Raw genomic sequence first — 17,510 nt, forward strand, 5'->3', positions numbered from 1 at the left:
AGGAGCACAAGCAGGGGGAGTGGGAGAGGGAGAAGCAGGCTTTCCACTGGGCAGGGAGCCCGATCCCAGGGTCCTGGTATCATGATCTGAGCTGAAGGCAGATGCTTAATGACTGAGCCACCTAGGTGCCCTGTAGGGTGTTGTTGATAGAGGAGTAAGCAGAGGTCAGCAGTGGGATTTATTCTAGGTAAAGTTCAGAGTGTACTGATGAATTAGATGCAGAGTTTTAAAGTTCTACTTCTCTTGGGAAGAATTTCAAACTTACATGGACCAACTGGAGAAATCTCCTATCAACTTGTCTCATAGAAAAGTTGCTCTTCCAAGGCTTTTAAAGGCTGGAAATAGGACAAAAAAGCTAATAAAAATAAATAAGGATGAAGACGTGAAGTGTGTGTGCAGGATTATGCCGCCTCATCATGCCACCCTCTCAAATGCAGATACTAGGTAAGAGTCCAGCATGTCTTCCGCTCAACATTAAACAGGTACCAGAAGTGGGAAGGAGGTAAGTTTCCTGCCTTAGCAGGCCTGGATGGGGGAAGAGGGGCTTCTTCGGCAGTGATGGGGGGCACAGGCTGGCTGTTCCAGCACAGACAGCATCCCCCTGAGGTATGGAGGTGTCAAGGCAGGACATCCCATTTCGGGGCCAGCTTAATACTTGTTGGCCAAAGCCTGGAATCCACTTTCCTCAAAACAGGCAAACTGGAGCCTATGACTACACACAGGATGGAGGAGAGATGACCATCAGAGCTTCCTTGGGTTGTGGTTGGAAGCCAAGAATGGGACTTGAAGACAATAAGCTCACTACTCTCATGAGTGGCTGTTCAGGAAGCCAGAGGTCCAATCAGCCTGGGATCCAAGGGGTCTGAATACAAAACCGCCTTCTATATTTACAGGGACTTATCTGCAACTTGTTCCAACTTCCTAAGCTCCATTTCTTGGTTTTCTAGATAGCGGCAGTAGCAGAAAGACAGAAAAACATGGTACTACTCTCTGAGACCACAGAGTTGTTAAGCTCTTGACCTCTGGAGCTAGACTGTCTGGCTTTGAGTCACAACTCTGCCACCTACTAGCTGTGATAGGGAAAGTTACAGAATCTCTCTGGGCTTCAGTTTCCTCATCTGTAAAATGGGGATGGTAATAATAATTAATCTCTGCCTTTCAAGATTTGGTGGAGGAGGGAGGGTGAGAATGGGGAGTTAGTGTTTAATGGGAACAGAGCTCTGATTTGGCAAGATGAAAATGTTCTGGAAATGGATGGTACTGATGGTTGCACAACAATGGGAATGTACTTAATGCTACAGAACTGTACATTAAAAATGGCTAAGATGGGGGGCACCTGGGTGGCTCAGTGGGTTAAAGCCTCTGCCTTTGGCTCAGGTCATGATCTCAGGGTCCTGGGATCGAGCCCCGCATCTGGCTCTCTGCTTGGCTGGGAGCCTGCTTCCTCCTCTCTCTCTGCCTGCCTCTCTGTCTGCTTGTGATCTCTGTCTGTCAAATGAATAAATAAAATCTTAAAAATGGCTAAGATGGTAAATTTTATGTTATGTGTATTTTGCCACAATTAAAAATAATGTATAAAAACTTACAGCTAGAGGGTAAAAATGCTAAGCAAAAGCAGTCAGTCAGAGAAAGACAAATACCACATGATTTCACTTATATGTGCAATATATAGTGTTTTTTTAGTGTTTTGTTAAGAAACAAAATGAGCAAAGGGGAAAAAAGAGAAAGAGAGACAAACCAAAAAAGAGTTTCTTAACTACAGAGGACAAACAGGGTTGCCAGAGAGTTAGTAGGTAAGGGAGGGGGGAAAAGGGAGAAGGGAATTAAAAAGTACACTTATCATGATGAAAAATAAAATAAAATGAAAAAAATTATAAAATTAAAAAAAAGATTTGGGGGATGAATACTGAGCTCATTTCTTCTTCTTTTTTAAAGATTTTATTTGTTTATTTAAGTGAGAGCGCATGAGTGAGAGAGAGAGGGAGAAGCAGATATCCTGCCAGGCAGATAGCCCTACATGGGGCTGGATCCCAGGACACCAAGATCATGACCTGAGGCTCCATTCTAGGACCCTGAGATCATGACCTGATCCAAAGTCAGACACTTAACCAACTAAGACACCCAGATGCTCTTACTGAGCTCATTTCTAAACTGTCCCTGGAAGAGTGTCTGGAACTCCATGAACTTTCTATGAGGGCTTGCTCCTCTTATCATTAGCTGGGTGACATTGAGATGCTTTGCTTGACTCCTCTGGCCTTCACTCCCTTTACCTATAAACTGAGGTTGTGGCAAGAATTAGAAAGAAAGCAGATACAACCGTTGGACGGGTAGTCCTATCCTTAATGAATGGTAATAGCTGGTATTAGCTCAGAAACCACTGCAGAATGAAGCTGACCAGTCTATTAGTAACCTGCCTTAAAAACATGAAGGAGGGTCCTTTTTCCAGACACCCTCTAATTGGTAAGGGAAACTTTGTTACAGAGCAAACGTGGAGGGGGTTGGGGGGGGGGCAGACAACACTGAAATAATGCAAAGGAGAAGGGACAGGAAACTTGTTAGTTTCTCTCTGCAGCTGAAAACTGACCAAGTTCCATACCAGGGTTGGGTGATGAGGGGGTGAATTCTAGCATCCTTGTAGCGTGTTTCTAGATTTAGCAATATGCTTACATCATTGAGTGGTGGTAGCCAGAACACACTCACTGCCCATCTTGCAATGAAAGGTCGCCTCCCTGAGCCTGCCTCTCCAGGATCTGGGATGCAAACATGGGACTTCCTCTATCTCACAGACCAAAGTTGCTGATATTGGTCAGGTCCTCTGAGATCTTCCCAAATAGGGCCTCCTCAAGTGAAAGGAAGGCCCCAAAGTGGGAAGAGTGTGGTCTTAAACAGGATTGGGAAACTCAAACATGGTCTCCTTTGGCACTAGGGCTGAAAGGCGAGAAGGAGCACACCTGTTAGGTTGGAGCCATGGTTCATATTCTCCACACCTCTGAGACGCTTCTCCCTGCAAAGAATTGCTCTCCCAGTTTCTCTAAAGCAGGGTCCAGTTCCTCGATAGGAAAGACTGCCTTTTTTGTCTTAAATGGCTGACATCTGCTGGGTGCCTCCTAGAAAGGAATGTGGAAAGCAAATTATTGAAATCTAAGACCAAAGCAGAACTAGCATAATTAATACCCCCCTCCCTGTTCCACTACATCACAGGATCACTTTTAATAGCAACCATGTAATATTCAGTAGTAATCATTATTTTTTGGATTCAGCCTATAGTTTCAAATCACACAATTTAAAGGATGAATACATTTCAATGAATACATTATTCAAACTTAGTTACATATTTCATGTATGAACTAAGCTTCCCTTGCCACTAGAAAATATTAGATCTCACAGTTCTCACTGGGTTTTACTGTTCAAAAATTTTTATTATATATGTTTATAAAAAATAAAAAGTATATAAAAAATAAAAAATTATTAAAAAAAAGATTTTATTGAGTTGTAACTGAGATATAACCTTGTATTTAAGCTTCAGGTGTACAATACTTAAGACATGCTGGGAAATGATCAGCACAATAAGTTTAGTTAACATCCATTACCTCACATAGTTAACAATTTTTTTCTTGTGATGAGAACTTTTAAGATCTACTGTCCTAGCAGCTTACAAATGTACAACACAGTATTATTAACTACAGTCACCATTCTGTACATTTTATCCCATGACTTATTTATCCTATAACTGGAATTCAAATTTTAAACTCAAATAAAAGCCACAAGTTTGTATCACATAGAATGAAAAAAGGGAAATATCTCAAGGCCTATTTCTTCATCCCTACAATCACTACATTCTCTTGGTTTATTTTGAATCTGCTGGGTTTTTAAAAATTTAATGTTTAAGTAATCTCTATACCCAATGTGGAGCTCAGACTTATAACCCCAAGACCAAGAGTCACATTCTCTAACAACTGAGCCAACCAGGCACCCCTTGAATCTACTATTTAAGCAGTGGTTGGAAACAGTTGCTTTGCAAACCCTTGAAGTGTTTCTGAACTGTTAGAAACTTATAAAGGAAGGAAAATGCAGGAAGCTGAGTCCATGTGGCAGTTAACTTTAGCACAACTAGGAGCTCTCTGAATTAACTTCCAGACAGAATACAATTGCTCATGGATAGGTAAGAAAAGGTAGGGCAGTAGTGCAACAGATCCTGGAGAAGCTGGTGGGAGCCCTGGGAGATTCTCATTTCTTTGTGAAGGGCAGTGTACCTTGGTATAAGTTTACCTCAAGAGAGATGCTTGTATCTTGGGGGGAAAAACAAAGAAAATGTACCAAATTAAACCTATATATATATTATACCTTCAGAAATTATATATATATATTTTATTTATAATATATAATATATTTATATACAGTATAAATATAAATAATATATTTTATATGTAATAATGTAATGTAATATATTTTATATGTAATATAAAATATTATGATGTATTATATTATATTATTTATATAATATATAATAAATATAAATATTATATATTTATATTTATTATATATTATATTAAATAAATATAAATATTATATATATTTATATTTATTATATATTATATTATATTATATTGTATTATATTATAATGTAATATATTTTATATGTAATATAAAATATTATATGTATCTGCAGAAATTGTTTGTAACTTTGAAAATAAAATCTTAAACAATGGGAGGTGCCTGGGTGGCTCAGTGGTTTGAGCATCTGACTCTTGGTTTCATCTGGGGTCATGGTCTCAAGATCCTGAGATTGAGCCCCACGTGGGGCTCTGTGGTCAGGGGAAAACCTGCTTGGGATTTTTTCGCCCTCCCTTTTTCTTCCCTTTGCTCCTCCCCACCCTCCATGCTCACCAGCACACTCTCCCTCTCAAATAAACAAATAAATAAAATCTTTGAAGGAAGGAAGGAAGGAAGGAAGAAAGGAAGGAAGGAAGGAAAGAAAGAAAGAAGGAAAGAAAGAAAGAAAGAAAGAAAGAAAGAAAGAAAGAAAGAAAAATTGTTTAGAACTTTTAATAATAAAAGATTTTTCTTTTTTGTGGAGAATTTTATCACTGACATTATTCAGAACTTCTGATACATAAGTGATCTAAAAAATGAACTTTTAGTCAGTTTTTTTTAGTTGTATTTTTGTGTTTAAATTCTCTACAAAAGATGCCTTCCTTACTGCCTGCTCCAGACACACGATGGTCCCACAGCTCTGTTCTTAGTTTGCTACTAGTTTAAGAAGTGGCCTCAAGCTACAAGGTTATACTTTGTCTTGGTTTAAACCAAGTCTTGAAGTTGAGCGTTTTTATTGTAGGTATAGCATTTCTCAAGGGTGAGGGGCAAGCAACTGGAAAGTTGCTAAATTCTTTTTGTCATACACCAATGCTTGGGATTTTTAGAGCATGTTTCACAAAACAGAATTTGGGGGGTGAACTTGACAACTTTTTCAAATTGCAGAACAGTGTTTGACGCCCTCTGGTGGCCAGACGGCTTGAAATAGAAATACAGACACATTCACAGTAAATAATGATAGCTTGCGTTTTTTATTAAGTGCCATGCTTTGAGTTAAGCCCTTTGTGTGCCTTATCCCATCCTTACAACTGTCTGTAAATTAGGCATGTGATTCCAATTTTCCTGATTATAGAACTAACTCAAAGACATCCAGTAAATTGACCACAGCCATACAGCCGGCAAATGGCAAAGCTCGGATTCGAACCTAGTTTTGTCTCACTCTGGACACAAGCTCTTAAGAACTGTGGACACAGTACCAGCTCTGCATCTTAAAGCCTGGGGGCCAGAGGAGTGCCCGCCCAAACTGTGCTTCCAAAACTGTAGTTACTTGCACAACTGGGGTGGTAAGATTTAAAAGTAGTTTTTATTTATTTATTTATTTCGAAAATTTATTATTATTATTACTTTTTTATAAACATATAATGTATTTTTATCCCCAGGGGTACAGGTCTGTGAATCGCCAGTTTAACACACTTCACAGCACTCACCATAGCACATACCCTCCCCAATGTCCATAACCTCACCCTTCTCTCCCAACCCCCCTCCCTCCAGCAACCCTCTGTTTTGTGAGATTAAGAGTCACTTATGGTTTGTCTCCCTCCCAATCCCATCTTGTTTCATTTATTCTTTTCCTACTCCTCAAAGCCCCCATGTTGCATCTCCACTTCCTCATACCAGGAAGATCATATGATAATTGTCTTTCTCCTATTGACTTATTTCACTAAGCATGATACCCTCTAGTTCCATCCATGTCGTCACAAATGGCAAGATTTCATTTCTAAAAGTAGTTTTTTGATGTTCATTTAAAGGTCAGGGCTTTGCTCTCAAAATTAAACCACTGTGGCTTTTGTTTGTTACTATCTTCTTCTTGTGTTTTTGTTCCTTTTGTGTCTTAACATGTTCTGGACAGTTCATGGCGATGGCTTATGGCATCTCCAATAGTAACTCTCAAACTTTAAAGGATGTTAGCAACATACTTCATCTGTGAAGCCCCTGAAACCTTAGAACGATAGAATTGAAGTGAGCCAGTTCTGGAAGGACCTTGGGGGTTATCCAAGTTAGCAGTTTCACAATGCATGTGAAAATTTCCATGCAGATACTTTCAGTTGTCACAACAATTAGAGGGTGCTACTGGTATACAGTGGCAGGGACACTGGACGTCCTGTGATGCCAGGACAGTTGACGCAAGGAAGAATTCACCCAGGTCCCATAAGACTTTCTGATGTCCTGCCAGAGATTCTGGGATAGAATGTCTGCTCCAATTTGTGATGAGTTTTCAAGCTCTGGGAGGTCTTTTCTGTGAGAGTTCGTCACTCCCAAATCCTGTGTCATCACAAGGAACTGTTTTGACACTGCAGTTATAAATAAGGCCTGGATGAGTTGCAAAAATACGCTACTTCCTTATTTTCCTTTACAGTCTATAACTTCTGTTGGCACCTTATCTCTACTTAAAGTTTTTCCTTTTTCTGCTATCATATCCAAATCATTCAGCTCTGTTAATACTTAACATGAACTTTTTTTTCTCTGTCCAGCCATTCTTCTGATTTCTTTTTCTCTGTCTTTCTAGAAAATGATTCCTGCTCTTCTGACTTTTTTTTTTAATCTATAATTAGTCATTGTGAGTAGGAGAAATAAATCATTTTAAAATGTCTCACAGTATAGTTCGTTTTCCACATATTTGTATTCATAGAAAACTAGAAGTAAAGGAAGCAGACAGACCAGGGGGGTTACTACTATTGACATGATTGTTACTCACAGATGCCAAGAGGAGGGGGCATATTGTGCTATGGAGGCCCACTCAGGGAAGCACCCTGGATGGGTCAGGAGGCAGAGGGAGCAAGGGGAAAATGTGTATAAGGGTCTCTTTTATGGTTTTCATGGGAAGGAATAGGTGAGGCAGGGGAAGCAGGCTTTGGATTGGCTAGTCTGAAAAATTTCAGTAGGCTTTGGGGCACAGGGTCTATCCCCAGTTGTTGGTATCTGGCCCTGCGGTAATGAGGATAAGTGGTTAGTGGCGCAGAGTGTGAGAGCCTCATAAAGGAGGTGATTAGATTATAAGCTCTGGACTGCTTGGTTTGCGTTTTAGAAGGCTCTTCTTGGGCAGGTTGCTTACAGGCTCTGGAAATTCACTAACCCTGAGAGAGGCAGTCTCTTCAGGGTCAGCAAGACCCTAAATGTCAAAGTATCAGAATACAAACCATAAAAGACAGGGTTAATACACTGCCCAAGCCTTTATGTACTAAATTATGTATTATAATATTATAACATATTCACTTGAATTTCCCATTTAAATTACTTATAGAGTATCAGAATATTTTAAAATTATGTCTATAATTAGTTATCTATATATCTATATATCTATGATTTTCATTTTAGGATTGCAAAGAGGATATTATGAAAGTTTATTTCAAAATGGGGCAAACAGAGTCAGTTGAGATTGAGAGCTACAGATGTTTTACAGATGAGGAACCCAGGACCTGGGGAGCCCATGTCAGTCTCCCAGGATGCACAGTAGGTTAGCGAAAGGGTTGGACCCAGTGCTCATTCCAGTCCAATATCTGCAAAGCTTTCTTTCCACCAAGCAGCCTCAGCTGAGTAAGAACTCAAAAAAAAAAAAAAAAAAAAAGTATTAGCATGTGCCACAAATATCCTCAGGGTACCTTTGATAGCACAAAGAGTACTTTGATACATGTAATAGTATGTATTATAGAAAACATCACAACAAAAATTTGCCGATAAAATCAAATTTGTATTTCATCTTTAGGCAAGACTGGGGACATAGATCTCAGGTACCCTAGCCCTACATCCTTTCTGCTATTTCCTCTGCTTCTGTGTTGGTCAAAGAGAAACAATAGTTTGCCCTGCCTTTTTTATCCTCTTAGCAGCCCAACTTCCCCATAATATCTTTCCTGACTGACTAACAGTGAGATCATCAGGTATCCCAAAGACTCCCCCCCTCCCCAATCTGCACTTCTTCAGTTTCATGTAAATTACCCAATACTGTGCAAATGCAGTGGGTGTTTCTAAGGTGCCCCCCACCCCCACTCCCGCCACCCCAGGGGATGCTGCTGCTGTCAGTCAGGAACCATACTTAAGAGACCAAGACTCTCAGAATAAAGCGGTGGTTCTCAAACCAGCTTAACATCATGGATACCTATCTGAGAACTTCTGAAAACACAGCTTCCCAGCCCCCACAGCACACCTTTACTATCACGATCTCTAAAAGCAGAGCCCAAGATGTGAACTTTTAGAAGCTCTCCAGGAAGCTCTGATGATTAACCAGGTTCAGAAACCCTTTTCCTCAGCAGCAGTACAATGTTGACCTAATGTTTGTGAGTACTGTAAGGCTGTATAAGTTAATTTGTAATTGGCTTTCAGAGGTAAGCATCTTGCAGGCTGCTGCAAACCTTAAGTGATCGTTGTATTCTGTATTTTCATGCTCAGGCCAGATTCCAAGAACGGTTCCTTCCCACACAACTACAGGACCAAACCAGATGGGGAAATGGTCTAAAACAATCTTGTGGTGTTAATATCTTATTTACATGTATTTATACATCTCTTAAGATGATCATAGTAGTTGCCAGAAATCCAAATTGAAACATTTCACTGCATTAGAATGTTAAAACTAGGGGACTTATGTATATTTTATCAGAAGTTTATATTTGCCTGATGATAAGTGACCTGTATTTTCTTGGGCCCCTGTCTGTGTCTCGGTCAAAGGCTTGAAGATATCCCGGCTTCGGTCTAATCTTACAGAAGGCAATTCTTAAAACAGTCTATTCCTCCTGCCAGAGAAGGGGGAAGAGGGTGAGAGGGAGATGAACAGTGGAGGGGACAACTCCAGATTAGGATGCTGCTATCTATGCTGAACATTGTGTCCCCTCAACATTCATATGTTGAAATCCTAACCCCCATGTGATGGTGTCTGGAGGTGGGGTCCCTAGGAGGTGATTAGGTCATGAACAGGGTTAGTGCCCTTCTAGAAAAGACTCCAAGAGCTTCCTCTCCCCTTCCACCACAGAGGACACAGCGAGAAGACAGCTGTCTGTAAACCACAAAGCAGGCTCTCACCGGACACCGAATCTGCCCCCACCCTGAGCTTGGACTTCCAGCTTCCAGAATGGTGAGAAATAAATTTCTGTTGCTTATAAGCCACCCAGTCTATGGCATTTTGTTACAGCAGCCCAAACAGACTAAGACAAATGAACTTCTGAGCTACAGAAACACTTAAAAAAATTTTTTCCCCAAAAGTGCACACCAGACAACCACCGTGATGGACTGTGCCAGTTACAGACACAGTTCATCAAATCTGACAAAGAAATAACACGGAGGCCCGGATGGGAGGACTCAGTCAGGTCATCGGGGCTGCCAAGGAAATTCTGGAAATGCCTCTAGGGGGACAAGGGGTTCTAAAAGGCAGGGTCATTTTTCCTGCCCTGTGTGCCACTGTGGTTAGGGCTATACTATGCCTTCAGGCCCAATTGTGTCTGGAGAAAATGCACCTTCAATTTTCAGATGACAAGTTGAATGTTCTCAGGGGGCTGTAAGGTTCCCCAGACAACTGCTGTGGACCTCACCTAGCTGGTCCCTATGTAGGCTCTGCTGCTCTACCCTGGGCTCCACAAGGCAAGGCCAGGGCTTTGGGGTTCATCCCTGTCTCCCCAGCATCCAGCACAGTAGCAGGTACTCAATGAACTGTTGACTCATGGAATTAATTGACTAGACAGATAATGATATGCTTATTGATTCCTGAAGTGCCTTTGCTGGTAGACCTCCTGGTTTCCACGTTCTTCAGGAGTTAGGCCTTCGAAAGAGGTTTTGTTTTTATTTGACTCTGTATGAAGTGTGTCTTTTAATTCTGAGCCCTTGACCTCTAGGCCTGGCTGACCCACCCAGGGCTAGCCAGTTCTTGGATGTAGTAAAGGAGTCCACTGGGCTACAATCATGCCTTTCCTATGCAGACCAGCCAATCCAGAGCCACACCCTCCAACCACCTTCTTTCACTCTCTAGACCACTGACCTCCCACTCCTCTTCACCGTCACCGCAGGGCCAGGTACCAGACAACTAGGAACAGCCCCTCTGCCCCAGAGCCCACTGAAATTATTCAGATGAGCCAATCCTACACCTACTTCCCCTGCCTTACACACTCCTTCCTGTGGAAACCATAATAAAGACTTTTGACCATGTTTTCCTCCACTCCTTCTGCCTCCTGACTGACCCTGGTGCTTCTCCAGGTGACCCCCCCGCCCCGACGGCTCAGTGTTCCCCCTCTGCCACCCCTCCACCCTGCCTCTTGGGATCTATGAGTAACAAAAAATCATTTCAGGGGTGCCTGGCTGGCTCAGTCAGAAGAGCATGCTACTCGACTTCAGGTGGTGAGTTCCAGCCCTGTGTTGGGTATAGAGATTACTAAAGGCAAACAAACAAACAAATTTTTAAAAAGGTTAATTGTTAAATAATTTCAATGGCAATATTCCCTGATCTGTTAGCTTTGCCATACCTGAATAATAATAAAGCCTACATTTTTATTTATTTTTCTTTCTTTTTTTTTTTTTTTAAAGATTTTATTTGACAGAGAGAGAGATCACAAGTAGGCAGAGAGGCAGGCAAAGAGAAAGCAGGGGGGGGGAGTGGGGGGGGAGTGGGCTTCCAGCTGAGCAGAGAGCCCGACTCAGGGCTCCATCCCAGGACCCTGAGATCACGACCTGAGCCGAAGGCAGAGGCTTAACCCACTGAGCCACCCAGGTGCCCCCAAACCTACATTTTTTTTTTTAATTTCTTTTAAAGATTTAATTTATTGATTTGATAGAGATCACAAGTAGGCAGAGAGGCAGGTAGAGAGATAGGAGGAAGCAGGCTCCCTGCTGAGCAGAGAGCCCAATGTGGGGCTCCATCCCAGGACCCTGGGATCATGACCTGAGCCGAAGGCAGAGGCTTTAACCCACTGAGCCACCCAGGCGCCCTAAAACCTACATTTTTAAAAACAGACATATGATGAAATGGCAAGATATCAGACCTATTTGTAGTCAAGTGTAGATTTCAAGAGAATTTTGGTTACCTGGAAGGAACGAACATTTACAGTGGGGAATAAATAGTGCAGGTTTTTTTTTTTTTTTTAAAGATTTTATTTAGTTATTTATCAGAGAGAGAGGGAGAGAGCACAAAAAGGGGTTGCAGCAGGCAGAGGGAGAAGCGGTCTCCTCACTAAGCAGGGAGGCTGACGTGGGGCCCGATCCCACAACCAGGATCATAACCTGAGTCAAAGACAGATGCTTAACTGACTGAGCCACCCAGGCACCCCAGTAGTGCAGCTTATTAAAACTGTTTGGGGGTTCATCCCCATCAGGGGTCAATCAGAGCAACAAAGCTGCTAGAATCCACCTCTCACTGTACATGCCACCATGTACAGTGTGGCAAACCGCCTACGCAGAGAGAGGGAGGATAGTCCTCTTCAGGGAAGGGCAGATCTGCTTACTGTCTCGTGTGAGAATGATAATGCTTCCCCAATGTTCAGACAAGCTTACTGCCCATCACAAAAGACTGGCTCACGCAGCCTCTGCCCGGGAAGCCAGCACCTGGCTCTTGTCATATGCACCAGTGGGAACTGGGTCTGGGGAGCCGAGCACGGATGCTGATACTCTGGGTATAGCTGTGGCTGTGAATAATAGATCCTTTGTCTTTGACCCCAAATTCTTGTATCCTCCGCCTGTGAACATGAAACCGTGCAGGGTAACTTGTTAGCCTTGGGAATAGGGGACAGTCTCACACCCTTCAGAGTTGTTGGCACTCCCTAACTAATACCAGCCTCCTGGATCAGGGGGTGGGGGGGTGGGGGGGAGGGTTTTGCTCCTCCTTCTCTCACGGGCCAATGAGGATGGTCTCTTTAGAAACTGCTCTATGTCTGCCTCTGGAGGGACAGCTATCAGAGTCACAGCCAGGCTACTAGTGCTGATCCAAAGCAGAGTCACTGATGACTGGGTCACAGAGGCCACACCACCACAAAACCAGGTGATGAAGGAACTCTTTTTGGGAAAGCCTCTATATTAATCTAAGGCTGTTGTAGCAAAGTACCACAGACGAGGTGGCTTCAACAGCAGGCATTCATGTTCTCAGTTCTGGAGACTGAAAGTCCCAGATCAAGATGCTGGCTGATTCTGTTCCTGATGAGAGAGTTCTTCCTGGCTTACAGATGGCCTCCTTCTTGCTCTGTCCTCATATGGCCTTTCCTCTGTGTATTCCTGAAGAGAAAGAGTGAGCCAGTGCTTCCTTTTCCCCTTGGAAGGCACCGGCCCTATAGGATTATGGCCTCATCCTTATGACATCATCTAACCTTTATTACCTCCCTAATGGTCCTATCTCCAAATACAGTTACATTGTAGGTTGAGGCTTTGACCTATGAGCTTGTTAAGTTAGGTAGAAGAAGACACAATTCAGTCCATAGCAGCCCCCAAATACTTGTGAACTGGTTCAGCCATGTTCTCCATCAGCTTAAAAACATGATAAAACATCTTAAACCATCTACCTGGGGGAAGAGGAGCAAAAAGTAACTTGTCAGGAAGACAAATGGTGAGAAGGACTTAGAAAGTGCTAGTAGCCCTCTTCCTTCCAAGCTGAGTCTCCTGCACTTTTCTCCATGTTTTTTGTCTGCTCAAGTCACCATCTCCGGCTGTGGTGTCTCCTTGTAGAAAGGCACTGCTCACTTTGTATCTTGGAGGAAGTGTGGGGCAGAGCAGGCCATAGAAATTCCATTTACATCATAGTGTGAAGGCTCACAGAGGAGCTGACCAGTGCACAGAGAAAGTTCGCAGAGCCCCCGGGGGCTCTGGCCTGGCCAAGACGTTGTAGGACAGTGCAGCAGCCCTCACACTTGCTCTAAGCACACACACTTTCCTCTCTGATCTGCCCTGGTGATGCCTCAACCACTCCAGGCTTCTTCAATCTCCCCCTCCCTCCTTATTATCCTCTCTCCTTTGCTCAGCCTCTTCCTTCTGCTGATTCACCCTGCTCCCCCCCCCCCCCACTTCACTGGGTTAATTCTACTAAGATTTACCTTGAGCAGCAGCTTTATTCATAATTGCCAAGACTTAGAAGTAACCAGGTTGTCCGTTAGTAAGTGAATGAATAAACTGTGGTATGTCTGTATGACAGAATATTACTCAGTACTAAAAAGAAACGAGCTGTCAAGCTGTGAGAAGACATGGAGAAACTTAAGTGCCTATTACTGAGTGAGAGAAGCCAATCTAAAAAAGCTACATACTTGCTAATGATTCCAACTGTATGACATTCTGGAAAAGGCAAAACTAAAGAGATAGTAAGATCAGTGGTTTCCAAGACTAAGAGGGAAAGGAAGGATGATTAGGCAGAGGACAGAGGACTTTTAGGGCAGTGAAAGTATTCTGTATGACACTCTCAGGATAGATCCATGTCCTTACAAATTTGTCTAAACACATAGACCAAAAGTGAACCCTTACGTAAACTATGGACTCTGGGTGATAATGATGTGTGAACACAGGGTCATCAACTGTAACAACTGTGTTGCTCTGGTGGGAAATCTCTGCACATTTTAACCAATTTTGCTACGAACCTAAACCTGCTCTAAAAAAATATAATCCAGTGACGAAATGGAATAAATAATTTTTAAAAGACTCACCTCCAAAAAAGACATAATCTTTTCTAGACTTGATGTTCTGGAAAATTGCAAGAGAGAAATCTGTCCTGGGATGCTCAGTGAAGTCTTTCTCTCCAGTGGGGTTCCTCTACCGGAGAAGGTAGAGCTGATAGTTTCCAAGGTACCTAATCCTGCAGATAAGGTCAAAGGAACAGGTAAGAAACAAATCTCACGATCCCAACATCATTTTCTGGAATAACTCATCTTCCTCATTGGTTCCATAGCACCTTCTGTTTACCTAAGGAGTAGCAGTTATGTAGTGTTTGCTATATGCCAAGATGTCCTGAGAAATTACGGTATAATTCTCATTACATCCCACGAAGTAACTACTATTATGACCTCCACTTTGCAGAGGAGGAAACTGAGGTTTAAAAAATTTGCCAGAGACCCATCCATTGGTAGGTGGCAGTGCCACGGTCAAACCGAGTCACTCTAATCCAGTGCCTGTTCTCTTGCTACTGGGCCCTGTGTTCTCATCCCACACAGACCTTACTGCCGAGGAACAGGACCTCCAGCTTCCCCTACCAGCTGTGGCCCTCATGGAGGCTACGCTGCATTTTCCTGTATTTTCAGCCCCTTAAGAACAGCACACATCAGTATTGCAATGTGCATTTTTGAAAAGAAGCAGGTTGATCTGCAATCATTAAGCCTGGGTGAAAATGGCATATCCATCCACATCCCAGGGAGAAACAGATGGCACAGTCAGGTTCGACTGATCAAGGAAGGTTTAATGTGGGAACTATTTGCAAAGATATGGCCCAGGGAAGTACCCAGGGTCCAGTACAAGCTGGCCTGCTTGCTGTCCATTGAGTTGAAGGGGCCAGGGCAGGGAATGGTTACCAGAACCTGGAAGTGGACAGAAGTGTGTAGAGGCAAGAGCTGACAAGAGCTGGGGGCTTCTGGTTGAAGGATTTGGCCAACCTGCAATGACCCTGCAAGGGGGAAGTGAGGAAAAATACTGTGAGCTTTCCAACCTGGCTCAGGACCCCAGGAGACCCCTGGGACGAAATGTGTCCCCAGTGAGAAGTAGAAGAGGAGAAGGGTTGTTTGTGACACAGATAAAGGATTATGGGGTTTTGGGGAAGGCAGTGGCACTTGTTCAGGCCCAGAAAACTGGGTAGATTTTGAGAAGACAGAGATGGGGTGGAGAACATTCCTGACCAAGAACACAACTGGGCAAAGGCAAGTGGCTGGAAGGACAATCATGTCTACGCCATGATGGCTGCTCCACTTGGTCAGAGAGCAGAGCCAGTGATGGTGGAGCCATAGAGATAGGCTGTTTGCAGCCACAGTGAGGAGGGCCTTGAGTGCCAAGTCAAGGCATCAGAAATATTTCTGTGAGGCATTGAGCAGGAGGGCAGTATGCTCACCACAGTGCTTGAGGAAGACTGTAACAGAGGCAGCATGATGATGGCTGGCATCTCTGAGGAAGATGGTGGGAAAAGAAGGCAGGAGGCCACCACAGGATTATGTGTTATGGCCTGAATTGTGACCCCCCCATTCTATGTTGAAGCCCTAATCCCCATACCTCAGAATGTAATTGTATTTGGAGACAGGGTCTTTAATAGGGTCATTAAGTTAAAATGAGTTCATGTGGGTGGACTCTATCCAATCTGACAGGTGTCGTGTAAGAAGGGGGCATTAGGACACATACACACACAGAGGGAAGGCTGTGTGAGGACACAGGGGGAGGATGGCCATCTACAAGCCAAGGAGATTGGCCTCAAAAGAAACCAACTCCATGGACACCTTGATCTTCAACTTCTAGCCTCCAGAATGCTGAGGAAAAAGATTTCTGTTGTTTAAGCTGCCCAGTCTGTGGCTCTTTGTTACAGCAGCCTTAGGAAGCCAGTACAGCCCGGGAAAGAAAATGAGAAGGAGACACTCCAGGGAAGGTTGGCCAAGGATGATGTCTGCTTGAACAAGAGTAGTGGAGCCTGAGGAGGTCCAGGAGGACCCAAAGCTGTAAGCACGATGGCTTACAGTGGACCTGGTGGAGCCACTCACAGAAGCAGGAAGCAGGCTATATTCAGTGCCAGGACAATGACGTTTGCTCCTGATTGAGAGCTGTAGCTCCTGGCAGGATGTCTTGACAGAATTGGCCTTCGCATGGCATTAAAGGCTGATCTGAAGCCAAGACGCTTACCAGAGGTGAAGATACAGATGTGGGAAGGGGGTGCTTGAGATCACATTGAGAGGGAGGACACAGGAGCTGAGGACCAGGAGACAAGCTCAGAGGAAACCTACAGGAGATGAGGAGACAAAGGGCTGGTTGGAGACACAGAGGACAGTGTCCCAGAGGCCAGCAATAAGGTGCTGATGTCGAGGGCCTGGCCTGCCAGCAGTGGGGGAAGATGAGGCCTCCTGGACCACCTTCCAGGGAAGGGTCATGGCAGAGGGGTGGGTAAAAGCCTGATTCCCAAGGTGGGAAATAACAAGGACTTGAGGAAAGGAAATGCAAGTTTTGTGTATTCCTTTTAGGAGTTCAGAGAAAAGGAAAGAAATGGTAAATCAGACCATAGGAATTTTACTGTATTTATTTTTATTTTATTTATTTATTGTGGTTAAATGTACACAAGATACGATTTACCATTTTAATAATTTTTAATGGTACAGTTCACTGTCACTAAGCACATTCACATTGTTGTGTGACCATTATCATCATCCATCACCGAGCTCTTTATCTTCCCAAATTGAAACTGTCCCCATTAAAACTACATCCCCATTCACCCCTCTAACTCTTGATGATCCTAATTCTACTCTATGTGTCTATGAACCCGACCACTCCAGGAACCTCATGTGAGTATTTGTCCTTTTGGGGTCTGGCTTCTTTCATTTGGCATAATGTCCTCAAAGTTTGTTTACATTGTAATGTCTACTAGAATGTCCTTTCTTTCTGTTTTTTTTAAAAGATTTTATTTATTTATTTTACAGACAGAGATCACAAGTAGGCAGAGAGGCAGGCAGAAAGAGAGGAGGAAGCAGGCTCCCTGCTAAGGAGAGAGCCTGATGCGGGGCTCCATCCCAGAACCCTGGGATCATGACCTGAGCCAAAGGCAGAGGCTTTAACCCACTGAGCCACCCAGGCACCCCATGTCCTTTCTTTTTTTAAAATATTTTATTTATTTATTGTTGAGAGAGAGAGTGCACGAGCGAAAGCATGAGCAGGGGGCAGAGGGAGGAGCAGACCCCCTGCTGAGCAGGAAGCCCAATGTGGGAATTGATCCCAGGACCCTGGGATTATGACCTGAGCCAAAGGCAGATGCTTAACTGACTGAGCCACCCAGGCGCCTGGAACGTCCTTTCTTT

The sequence above is a fragment of the Mustela erminea genome, chromosome 2, assembly GCF_009829155.1.
Source record: "Mustela erminea isolate mMusErm1 chromosome 2, mMusErm1.Pri, whole genome shotgun sequence".
Taxonomy (NCBI): domain Eukaryota; kingdom Metazoa; phylum Chordata; class Mammalia; order Carnivora; family Mustelidae; genus Mustela; species Mustela erminea.